The sequence below is a fragment of the Pelophylax lessonae genome (genome assembly GCF_965119305.1).
Source record: "Pelophylax lessonae genome assembly, chromosome: 8".
Taxonomy (NCBI): Eukaryota; Metazoa; Chordata; class Amphibia; order Anura; family Ranidae; genus Pelophylax; species Pelophylax lessonae.
Genome location: NC_138775.1, coordinates 27,189,212 through 27,201,709, shown reverse-complemented (window position 1 = coordinate 27,201,709; position 12,498 = coordinate 27,189,212). Strand labels below are relative to the sequence as shown.

General features: G+C 44.3%; 1 pseudogene across 1 annotated transcript; it reads right to left on the bottom strand.

The window, feature by feature from the left end:
• Positions 1–8,318: 8,318 nt before the first annotated feature.
• LOC309562135 (snRNA-activating protein complex subunit 1-like) lies at positions 8,319–12,393 on the bottom strand (annotated as a pseudogene). Its single transcript has 2 exons — positions 12,144–12,393; positions 8,319–9,465 (listed from the first exon to the last, which is right to left on the bottom strand). The product of its transcript is annotated as an snRNA-activating protein complex subunit 1-like (transcript).
• Between the last annotated feature and the right edge of the window lie 105 nt (positions 12,394–12,498).

Genomic DNA, 12,498 nt, shown 5'->3' with positions numbered 1-12,498 from the left:
AAATGTATTGGAACTGAGAGCGATCAGACTTTGTCTGATTCACTGGACCGAGCAGCTCCAGGGCAGCCTGGTTCGGATCCAGTCGGACAACGCCACGGCCGTGGCTTATGTCAATCACCAGGGGGGCACCAAGAGTGTCCGAGCGGCCAAAGAAGTGGCTTGCATTCTTCGCTGGGCGGAACGATTTGTTCCAGCAATCTCTGCGGTGTTCATTCCGGGGGTGGAGAATTGGCAGGCAGATTATCTCAGCCGTCAGACCCTGGATCAGGGGGAATGGTCCCTCCATCCAGACGTTTTCCACCAGTTGTGCCTACGATGGGGCACCCCGGATATGGATCTGTTGGCATCTCGATTCAACAGGAAAGTTCAGAGATTCGTGGCTCGCTCCCGCGATCCTCTAGCAGAAACCGCAGACGCACTGATCGCCCCGTGGGGGCAATACCAGCTAATGTATGCCTTCCCTCCTCTTGGGTTACTGCCAAGACTTCTTCGCAGGATAGAGGAGGAAGGAATTCCAGTAATCCTGGCAGCTCCGGATTGGCCTCGTCGTGCTTGTTACGCCGACTTGGTCAGACTGATGGCGGACGTCCCGTGGAGACTTCCTCTCAGGGAGGATCTACTGTCTCAGGGACCGATCTTCCATCCTGCTTTACGATCGCTGGTTTTTAACGGCCTGGTTATTGAGACCCAGGTGCTGAAGGACAAGGGATTGTCAGCTTCAGTTATTCCTACTCTAGTTAAAACAAGGAAAGCGACTTCCAGAAAGATTATCATCGTACATGGAAGTCTTATATTGTGTCATGTGAATCCCTTGGGTTCCATCTACATCTTTATTCGGTAGTCCGAATATTGGCTTTCTGCAACAGGGAGTTGAGCAGAAGCTGGCCTTGAGTGTTATCAAGGGTCTGGTTTCAGCATTTGCTATCTTCTTTCAGAAGCTTTTGTCTACTCATTCCTTGGTGCGGAATTTCATCCAGGGGGTGCGACACCTGGCTCTGCCAGTGCACGCGCCGTTACCATCCTGGGATCTTAATTTGGTGCTGTCGGTTCTTCAGACACCTCCCTTTGAAAATATCAGGGAGATTCCCTTGCTTACTTTATCCCAGAAGGTGGTCTTCTTGGTGGCTATCACTTCTGCACGCAGGGTGTCAGAACTGGCTGCATTATCCTGTTGTTCCCCAGATCTGGTGGTTCATAGGGATAAGGTTGTTCTTCATCCGAATCCATCCTTCTTTCTAAGGTGGTTTCAAAGTTTCATGGATTAAGGACAGTGTATTGTCCTTCCTATGTCCTTAGCCCAATCATCCTCGAGAATTTGCATGGCATTCCTTGGATGTAGTTCGGGCGATCAGGATATACTTGAATACTACGGATTCAATTTGTAAGACGGATTCACTGTTTGTGATCACGGATGGCCCTAAGAAGGGGTTGCCTGTTCTGCTGCGACCATCTTTAGATGGATCAGACAGACGGTGGTATAGGCTTATTTTATCTAAGGGTCGGGATCCCCCGTTCCCTGTTAAGGCGCATTCTACTCGGGCGCTTAGAGTTTCCTGGACCTTCCGCCATCAGGCGTCAGTGGTTCAGGTTTTCAAGGCGACTGTTTAGTAGTCGGTTCATACCTTTACAATATTGTATAAGGTTCATGTGATGGCATCGTCAGATGCCTCTTCTGGCTGCAAGGTTCCTGCAGGCCACTGTTTGAGGAGACTGTTGGTCTACCTCGAGGATTTGTGGGGTAGGTCTCATCTGTTTACTCGATGAGTCCTTTGATACTTCTGGTTGGCTCCGGTTGGGCCTTCTAGATTGGATTTTGATTCTGTCAATCCCACCCCTCATTTTGTGGCACTGCTTCTGGATGTCCCAGCTCTTGAGAATCAAGAAGACTACGTCTGTCAATGAGCGATAGAGAAAAATGGATTTTTGTAAGATCTTACCGTAAAATCCTTTTCTCTTAAGCTCATTGACAGACGTAGTACCCGCCCCTCTATCATTGAGTTGGGTTGGGTTAAATTCTCTGTACTGCTTTAAACAGAACTGATTCCCTGTAGCAGAGAGAGGGAGGATATACCCTCAGGGACTGCCCCTAGGGTGGAGCCAGAACGTTTTGTCTTTCTGCCTAGTCCTACTCCTGCGGAGACAACATAACCCAGCTCTTGAGAATCAAGAAGACTACGTCTGTCAATGAGCTTAAGAGAAAAGGATTTTACGGTAAGATCTTACAAAAATCCATTTTTTTTTTCCGAATTGTCGCTCTTTTTTTGTTTATATCGCAAAAAAAAAAAAAAATCGCAGAAGTGATCAAATACCACCAGAAGAAAACTCTATTTGTGGGAAAAAAAGGACATCAATTTTATTTAGGTACAGCGTCTCACGACCGCGAAATTGTCCGTTAAAGTAACGCAGTGCTGAATCTCAAAATATGGCCTGGTCATTAAGGGAGAAAATCTTCCGGTCCAGAAGTGGTTAATGAAGATCTTCTTTAAGGTAGGCTCAGTGATCAGTTTCTGTGCGAAGTATGTGATGGAAATGTTTAATTTTTTAAAAACGATCGTTCATTCTGAGGTTTATTATGTGTCTATAGCAAAAAAGGGAAATTGTATTGTATTGTTGTATGACGTTAGGGCCCCACAGACGACACCGGCCGAAGCTGCCCATGGAAAGGCTGACCCTTGGTACTTCTCTCTTTTCTCACCTTACACATGGCACTCGTCCTTCATTCACTCTATTTGGTAAGTACTTTTTTCCTAACTGCACCTTTCCTTTTAATCCCTCATTTCGTGGGTCCTCAGCACCCTTCACACACTATCCCATATCTTCACTCACAATCACCATGGTTGTTCCATTGCTGGATGTTAGCTTTGCCTTTTTCTCTCCGTCTTTCTTTTTGCACTACCTTCATCTTCCACATTTTCCTTCACTCATTTTCACATCTTTTTCACTTCCCTCCATTCACTTCTCTCTTAGCCATTTTTCAATACTTTATTGTACCAATCATATCAGTCCTTCCTGCACTGTGCATGCTATTTGGGTATTTATTTATTCATTGTTCAACAATCATTTATTGTTCAATATACATGATATACTATGTACTACATTGTATCATATACTATACATATTTATTTATTTATATCCATAATTCGATAAATTCCAATTTTTATGACAGACATGGAAGGCTTATGGTTTTACTCCACACATTGGTCACTCACCGCCCATGGGCCACTCCGCTCTATTGTCGTCCGCTGGGACCCTTCAGCTCCCGGGCCAGACCTACACCATTGCTACCGCACGGAGATCCATTCTTTGATTCCAGTTTTATTGAAATGTGAGTAATGGGCACTCGAATGAGTTCCCCATGACTTACAAAATCTTCTCGATACAATACCCATATGAGTTACATCCCAATTATTATTATTTTTTTTTTTTTCCTTTTTTCAGATTTATCGTTTTTCCAATGCATTTTCTCTTGAAGAAGCGAGCAATGACTCGCGAAACGCATCAGAATAGATGCATGATACTTATACGCTATGTTAATATTATTTACTATGTTTTTATCCTTGAGATTTAGATGTTTTGCATTTTCATGAATATTTATATGTATGGTATTGTATGTTATACATGTATTCCAAGATTTCCAATGAAGTTTGTCATCCTAGCGCTTCACACGCATAACTCTGATGATTTTTTTGTCATTCTTTGCAATAAAGATCATATTTTTCCAATCATTTATTTTTTGTTATTTCCAGTCACATGTACCCACCTCATATAAAGTCCCACGGGCCAATTTTCTCTTTCTCCTATTATGTGTCTATAAAACTGTTACCTTTGGCACAGTGATTAGGAGTATTTTGTGGTATGTGTGTGCAGTGTATACAGTGAGTGGGCATAGATTCTGTTTAATTGCCCCCCCCCTCCCCCCCCCCCTTAAGCCCTTTCCACTTTTAGCTGGGTACACACTTAAAGGAGAAGTACAGGGAAAGCTAGTTTGGCTGTACTTCTATGGATCACAGGAGTGCAGTTCGTTTTGCAATACAGTTCTGTAAGCAACAACTTATTTTCTGGCAGTGCCCCTCCCGAGACTAGACTCTGGACCCACCCCTGATGCAGTAGGAGCCCATTCACACCACGTTCAGTAGGGGCCAGGGCCCATTCACAGTCAGCCAGACATAGGAGTAAGTCACACATGTGCAAGTCTCAAGTCTTATGCCCCGTACACACGTGCAGATTATCTGAAGACTTTTGTCTTCAGATTTACCTTTTCTATGTAGTGCAAGGGCCTGCCGGATTGCATACAAATTGAAAGTGTTTAGGTTTGACCTCATATTATATGGTTTTGGTAAGTCTACAGACAAAAGTCTTCAGATAATCTGCACGTGTGTACGGGGCATTTGGCTCCATGTACACGGGACGTTGTAAATGGCCGTTTAGGAGCAGTTGGGCGTTTTTTTTAGAAGCCCCTGAACCCATCTACATTTTATGTTATCTGTCCATGTACACATGGTCGTTTACAGTCATTTGCAGGCAGTTGAGTTCAGGGACGTTTTTTGGAACGCAATTATTTGCGTTCGAACGTGTGTTTCCCGGCGTTTGAAACGCAGCTGAACATGACCGAACGTGATGAACATACGTTCAGCCACGTTATATGTTTTTTCTGCCTCCGATCAAAATCAATGGTTCCCTATGGGAGCCTATTGATTTGAATGGAAGTCGCACCGCAAGTCGAATCAGGATGATCCGACTTGCGCTGTGAGAATCTTAAGGGGGAACTCCACGCCAAAAATGGGGAAAAAAACCGTGTGGGGGTCCCCCCAAGGTTCCAAACCAGGCCCTTCGGGTCCGGCATCTGTGACAGGCGACGTCATCTGTGACATAAGAGGGGGGGGCCTCCCGGTGATGTCACCGGGAGGCCACGCCCACAATGGCTATATAACAAGCTGCAGAGACCGTAGACCGGCATAATCACCGGAGACATCGTCAGAGGAGGACCGGAGGAAGAAGAAGAAGACCAGAGGAGGCAAAAGAGCAGAAGATTGGACAGCAGAAGAGCGGACAGCAAAAGAGCAGAAGACCAGATGAAGATTTTTAATAAACTTTCCAAAACGTCTCCTGTCGTTATTTACACACACTGCCTTTTATGGGGTGAATGGGTAGGGGTACAGTGTATGCCCAGAAGCTGTGCATGGATGACGCTGAACCCCCGGAAGTGACGGCGGGGCCGGCGCAGTGCATCGTGGGACCGAAGAAGACGGAAGAGGACGCAGAAGAGGATCGCGCTGGCTTCAAGCTGCCCACACCTGAGATGGCAGCGCTGGAAAAGACATTTTCAAGGTAAGTATTTCTTCTAAAAAGTAAGTGCAACCCGGGACAGTACAGAGGCTATCCATTGTGGAATGTACTAGCCTTGACTGTCCCGGGGGTATTTTTATGTCAATTTTTTTTTTTTTTTAGGTGGAACTCCGCTTTAAACATGCCTTCAAAATAAAATACAGTTACACCAAAAAATGAATATAAAGTGATTTAAGAACGCTAACTAAATGAGAACCCTGAGCTTGTTTCTTTGCAACGAGACGGTTCAAATCTGAGGGTAATAGGAGACAGTGACACCCGAAGTGTGTTGCTTATGTCCAGTTTATTCCGTTGTTTTGGTTGCTGTCACTGCAGAAAACCCCGCTTCACGCAGATAGGTTGTCGGAAATGGCAATAGGGATTTAAGTGCTGTGGTGGCAATCTCCGGGTATTCCGCCATTAGTTTAATTCCAGAACACTGGCAGAGTTGTTGTCTCTAACATAGTTTTAAGGCTGCCGTCATTTGCCATCTCCAGCAGTTGATCTTCTTGCACAGACATGCTAGATTCGCCTGATTTGTTGACAAATGGGTCATGGATCCATTCCTTACCAGTTCGTGGGTCTTTTGTGGTTGGGAATTAGCGCTCAAACTCTTTTAAAAGCAAAGACAGGTGATCGTGCACCAACTGGGAGAATGAATGTTCAGGCTCAGTCTCGCCTAAAATCCCAGCTAATGTCTGAAACATGTCCAAAATGCCACGCGCCGTCCCCACAACTCCAGTTTGGCTTTAAATGCAGCTACTTTGTCAGCCAACTTGAAAACAGTTGTCATTTTCCCCTGAAGGCACAGATTGAGTTCATTGAGCAGGCTGAATATGTCACACAGGTAAGCCAGTTTTGCGACCCATACCTTGTCACTGAAATGTGCTGCCAGCGGTGACTTCTTTTCTGAGAGAAATCTTTGCAATGGCTCCCCTAATTCAAATACTCTGATTAGCAATTTTCCTCTGGATAACCATCTTATTTCTGTGTATAAGAGAAGGCATCTGTACTCTGCCTCCATCTCCTCACAAAGCTGCTCAAACAGGCGCGAGTTAAGGGTGTATGCTTTGATGTGGTTAATAACTTTAACAACATCTTTTAATATGCTGTTAAATTCCGGTAACCTTTTTTTTGGCTTGCCAGCATTTCCCTGTGAATGAGACAATGCGTAGATTAGGCCTGCACGATATTGGAAAAAAAATATATTGCCATATTTTTTTTTTCAACGATATATATTGCGATATTGAGGGACCCGTCAATCCAGGCTAAAGTCAACAAGGGATTGGGAAGGATGCTGGGAATGGAAATCATGAAGCATGCAGGCAGCCTTCTAAATTTTTTAATTGCAGATACAGGGCAGGTCAGGGTTAATAATGGTACTCTCAAATCAATTACTCAGTCTCAGTGACAGTGTGGAATCGATCGGATTATTCAGTCTTTCTCACAGTGGTGGTAGGAGGCTGGAGCGGTGGACTAGGAGCCGGGAAAGGATCACAGCCGCATACACTTACTCACTCGTGCACTGCAGCCCGCCCCACACGTTCAGTGAGTCTCACTCTCCGCCCTAGTTTTCTCAATGGCACATTCAGGGAACCAATCACGCCATGAGTAGTGGCACAGTGAACCAATCAGGTGTGCAGGCACGCATGATTGGTTAGCTGTGCAGCTGCTCACGGCGTGATTGGTTCCCTGAATGTGCCATTGAGAAAACTAGGGCGGAGAGTGAGACTCACTGAACGTGTGGGGCGGGCTGCAGCCTGCAGTGGGATGGATGTGTGAGTTCTCCTCCGAGTCCCTGCCTAACGGAAGTCTGTGAGTCCTCCTCCGAGTCCCTTCCCCTTGCTATGCAAAATATCGTGACCTCGGCGATATGAATATCGCCTACGGCCGCAGAGTGATAGTCGATATCATATCGACTATCGTTCAGCCCTAGCGTAGATTCACTCTCAAGTGCAACCTCCTTAATCTGATCATTTAAACCAGACAGTCGTCTGGTCATGGCAGCAGCTCTGTCTGTGCTTATGCCGACACAAAAGGACCATTTTAGTTGTCCTGATATATAACCATCCAGTGACTTGTACAGTTCTGCTCCTGTGGTGTTGGTTGGCAAAGTTAGTGCACATAACAAATCCTCATGCACATCCTCCTGATATAGATATCACACATAAACAAGTAGTATTGCCTTGTTGTCGATATCTGTAGATTTGCCAACCTGGAGTGCGTACCACGGTGATGTATTAATCCTCTCCAACAATTGTGTCTCAATGTCTTCGGCTATTTCCTCAATGCGCCTAGTCACAGTGCTAGCCGACAAAGGCACATGTGCTATCTTTTCCACAGCAGCCTCTACTAGAAGTTCACGGCAAATGTCTTTAGTGGAGGGCAAGATCAATTCTTCACCGATAGCAAATGGCTTTTTAGCCTTAGCAATACGATTAGCCACCAAATATGATGCTCTCAGTGCATTCTCCTTTATTGATGTGGTGGCCCTCATAAATTTCTTCTGTCCTTCGTGTTCCCGTTTTTTTTCTTTCAAAATACTCCAGGGGCTTGTCCTTTATTTTTTTTTGAGCCTAAGGGTCCTTTCACACGGCCGCTCCGTGTGTCCGCAAATCATCCTATTTTTTGGCGGATGATTTGCGGACATAATGTAAGTGAATGGCACTGCGGATGTCAGCAGAATACCATCCGCTGACATCCGATTTTCCTCCTTTCAGTTCTGTTCCATTTTTTCGATTGGAACAGAACCCTATTTTTTCATCCGTGTAAAAAATGGAAAGGAAGGAAAATCGGATGTCAGCGGTATCATCCGCTGACATCCGCAGTGCCATATACTTACATTATGTCCGCATATCATCCGCAAACGGATGGGATGATATGCAGGCACACGGAGCGGATGACACAAATGTCATCCGCTCCGTGAAAAAAATAAAAAATAAATCCCGCAGCGGACTAAAGCAGCGGAGCGGCCGTGTGAAAGGACTCTTAGTTTATTAACCAAAGGAGTGTATTATATCAATATACATTCTTACATAAACACAATTTTAAAAAACAAAAATATAAATAAAAATAATCTCTATACAAATATTTTGTAATGGCAATTTCTATCCCAGTATGGCGTTCAGGAGATACGAGTCTTATTCAAAACATTCAACATTTTCGTCTTTTCTTGACTGGAACTTCTTCACTGCTGGAAGATGAATCCTCCTCTGAAATTGCTGGCATTTTTACAGAACACTTCTTCTTTATCAAAGAAAGATAAGCTCGCTTCTGTGCCTCTTTTGCTGACATGAGCTTCAGTTTTTTGAATTTCCTTCTCTTAGCTTTTGTACTTTTGTAATCAGAACCAGACTCCGAGGATGCCAGCTGGACCTGCCTATGCCGTCTTGACTTTACAGCCTGAGTCACAGCATTATAAGATTTGGGTTTTATTCCAGCCAAAACTCTTGCTCTCTCTGAGCCCTCCGACTCTTGAGAAGTCCCTTCTTTTTCCTCATCATTTTTAATCCTTGGTGCCCGGTTATTCTGTCTCCAGTACTGATATTGGGAGACCAAAGAGTTTAGGTTATCAGTAAAGTCTTCCTTAATCAAACTCAGGCTTTTATCAGGCTCGGATTTATCCCCATTAATCAGACGTTTGGTTTTCTGGTAATGATCGTGAACATTTATCATTTCCTCCACACTTTCAGTGGTAATGAGATCAGCAACTCTGTCTCTCACATCTTTGAACACTTCTTTACCATCATCAACAGGTATGCTCTTCTATGGCTTGAATGTCAATTGTGGGCATCGCTGTGAAATAAAAAGCTCTGAGGGGGCGCATTTGTCTAAAGATGTACACTGCATCTAAATGCTGAGAGCTGACCAGATCCTGATGAAACTTTTCCACCTCCCTCCAGTCTTTGAAACATATTCTTATCTTTTGCTTGGGCTCACAGAGCTGGGTGTTGAACAGGCCATACAGTAGATAGAGAGCACCCACACGTATCTGAAAGGTGTATGGGGGCAGGAAGTAGGGGGACACCACAGATAACGCTTCTCTGGTGAATCTGTTGCTTTCTAGATTCCTCATTCCACCAAAGAATATGGGGTAGAACTTCATCTCTTTCCATATTGACAAGAATTCCTCATAACGCACTTGTCATTCAAGCGGGCAGGAACCATGACCTTGGTTTAAAAGATCCAAAATGATTCCCTGCGGCTTAAATTTCGAATTAAATTCCCCCCCCCCCCCCCCAATCTCTTATCACTTTCTCTATGCCCCAAAATTTGAGGCAACTGGGGTCCCTATTGTGATGTTCTCTAAAGTGTCTGAACCCCTTTCCGGATGTTGTTAACATATTCCCCTATTCGGACATGAAGGGCTCTCAGGGTTCTACCAATATACTGCAACCCGCAACCACAATAAAACATATAGACCACACCTTCAGTGGTACAAGGGATCAAGTTTCTAATGCCATATTGTTTCCCAGTCACTAATGCTAAAAAATCTTTGTTTTTTTATTATTCACATTCGAACTCCTACAGGCCGAGCATTTGCCACCTGCATAAAAGCCTGACAAAAAAGAAAATAAACAATTGTCTGAATTCCTAGGAGGGTCCCCCAGCCAAACTATCCCGAAGCGATGGAGCCTTTCTGTAAATTTGGGACGACTAGGTAATAATGGCCCAAGTAGCCTGTCCTGCTTAAGTTTGGGCCAGTGTTTGGTAACTATCCTCTCAAATTTCCTGTATTGGACATTATAATCCAAAATCATACGTAAATCATTACTGTTCCCATTATTACGAACACCGGTATTTGGTACAATGATGTTCCTATCCAAAGCTTTAACCCTCTCAATTTCTCTGTCTATGGAATATTTAACGTACCCCTTTTGATTAAATCTTTGGGCTAATACCCTAGACTGAGCTAAATACTCATCTTCAGATGAGCAATTCTGTCTAAAATGTAGAATCTGTCCCCTGGGGATATTGCATAGCCACATTTTATGGTGACAATGGAATATATACGCATTCCTGTCAGTAGGCTTAAAAAGGTTACACGTTTGAAAGCTATCTCCTTCTTTAAAGATTTCCAAATCAAGAAATGCCATATAATTGAAGTTAATATTCCATGTGAGGGTAATGTAGTTATCGTAATTCAATTTACTCATAAAAGATTACTCATAAAAGATTCCAAGCTAGAAAAATTGCCTTCCCAAATCATGATTAAATCATCAATGAACCTCTTGTAACAGAGGAGTTGAGGCAGGCAATTTTTAAGACAATTTCTTCCTCCCAATGAGCCATGAATAAATTGGCCACACTGGGAGCAATCCAGGAGCCCATCGCCGCCCCCTTTGTTTGTAAAAAGAACTGTTGATCAAAAGTAATTTTTTACCAAACAAAATTCAGACCATTGAGAAGAAACTTTTTATGCATCCTCTGCAAATCAGAAGTGTTTAAGGCCCATTTGACTGAATTCAAGACATCATCATGGCCAATGATTGTATAAAGCAAACCAACGTCCACTGTTATCAGACCAATAGACGGTGTACTAGTGAGAGTTTCCAAAAATTCTATAAAATGTTGGGTATCTTTAAGATAGGCATCAGTTTTCGTAACCAAGGGTTGGAGGAAAAAATCAATATACTGTCCCAATCTTGCGGTGACAGAGTCAATCCCATTAACTATCAGACAACCAAGGCGTTGTTCTATACTCTTATTTATCTTAGGTAGAAAATAAATAATGGGAGTTCTACAAAACAGTGGATCAAGATAGAGGGTTTCCTTCTGACTTAGAACTCCCTTATTTTTGCACCTAGTAATTAGAGCGTGTAATTCATCCTTGAATTCTAACACGGGGTCACTCCTTAGTAATTGATAAGTGTCACGATCACCAAGAAGCTGATTCATTTCCTCCTGGATCCGGGCGGATCACAACAACTTTCCTCTTCTCTAACAGTGAAATTCCCTTCTTAATGTATTGAGGATCATCTACTTTTTTGACTTTAAGAGATTCCAAATCACTATACACCATATTCTTGAACACCTGTAAATGATTGTTTTCAACACCCGGGGGGGTTAAACTTTCCCATCACCACCCCTGCCACAGATTCCATCCCACCAGTACCTCTAAAAATCGTCCCATCCCCCCCCACCACTGCCACTCATCACATCCTATTCCCCCCCACCACTACCACCACCACTGCCACTCATCTCATTCCATCTACCCCACCACTACTGCTGCCGCTGATCCCATTCCGCTTACCGCTGCCACTCATGCCATCCCTTTACCGCTGCCACTTATTCCATTTCCCCCCATCACCGCTGCCACTCATCCCATTCCATCACTACCACCACCGCTGCGACTCATTCCACCCAATGTCCAGGGGGCCCATGCCTCACCCCTGTACACCTAGATAGGAGGGGCAGCAGGGTGGCATATAGAGGAAACAATCCCCCCACCTTCGCTACAGGAAGAAAATGTATGGGATCAGTTCCTCTATATCCCGTGCCCCCGCCTCCCCTTCTGTCCAGGTGTATGGGGGTGATGCATGGGGCTTGGTGGCCCCAGGGGTCAAGGGGGCCCTTCATGGTTTCTTGCACCAGGGCCCTGAAGGTTCTAGTTACGCCTGTGAGTGGGTGTCTATATCTTACCTTTTTAATATTAATTTCATGGTCAGGGGATGGAAACGCTTCAAGCTGCAGCAAACAGGCATCCGACGCATACAGAAGTGTTGAATGCCGAAGAACGTGATGGAGGCTGCAGTTCTGGAATGTGTGTGTTTGTAAGACCACATGGTTTTTAAGTGGGTGTCTATATCTTACCTTGCCATTGAGGGTGTTGGCTTTAGCATCGCTGCTTATTTCATTTATTGTAGCTATAAAATCCCATTGATTGGTTTCTGGGTTAGAACATTCTGCAGACTTCAGGTTAATGTGGCCATCAAACCCGTCCATGGCATAGATTTTATTTTTCAGGACTGTCATGCTAACATAGCAGCGCTTATTGTTCATTGGAGCCACTTGCTGCCAGATCTCCCTGACTTGGTCAAACCGTCTTATACTGTTCAGGAAATACATGCTATCAAGCTATTATAGCCGCCAACAGCGAGTAGTATTCACTTGGCAGGCGTGGCCTTGTCAATGGGTTAATGAAACCTGACCCAGAGGATCCATTCGTGTTTA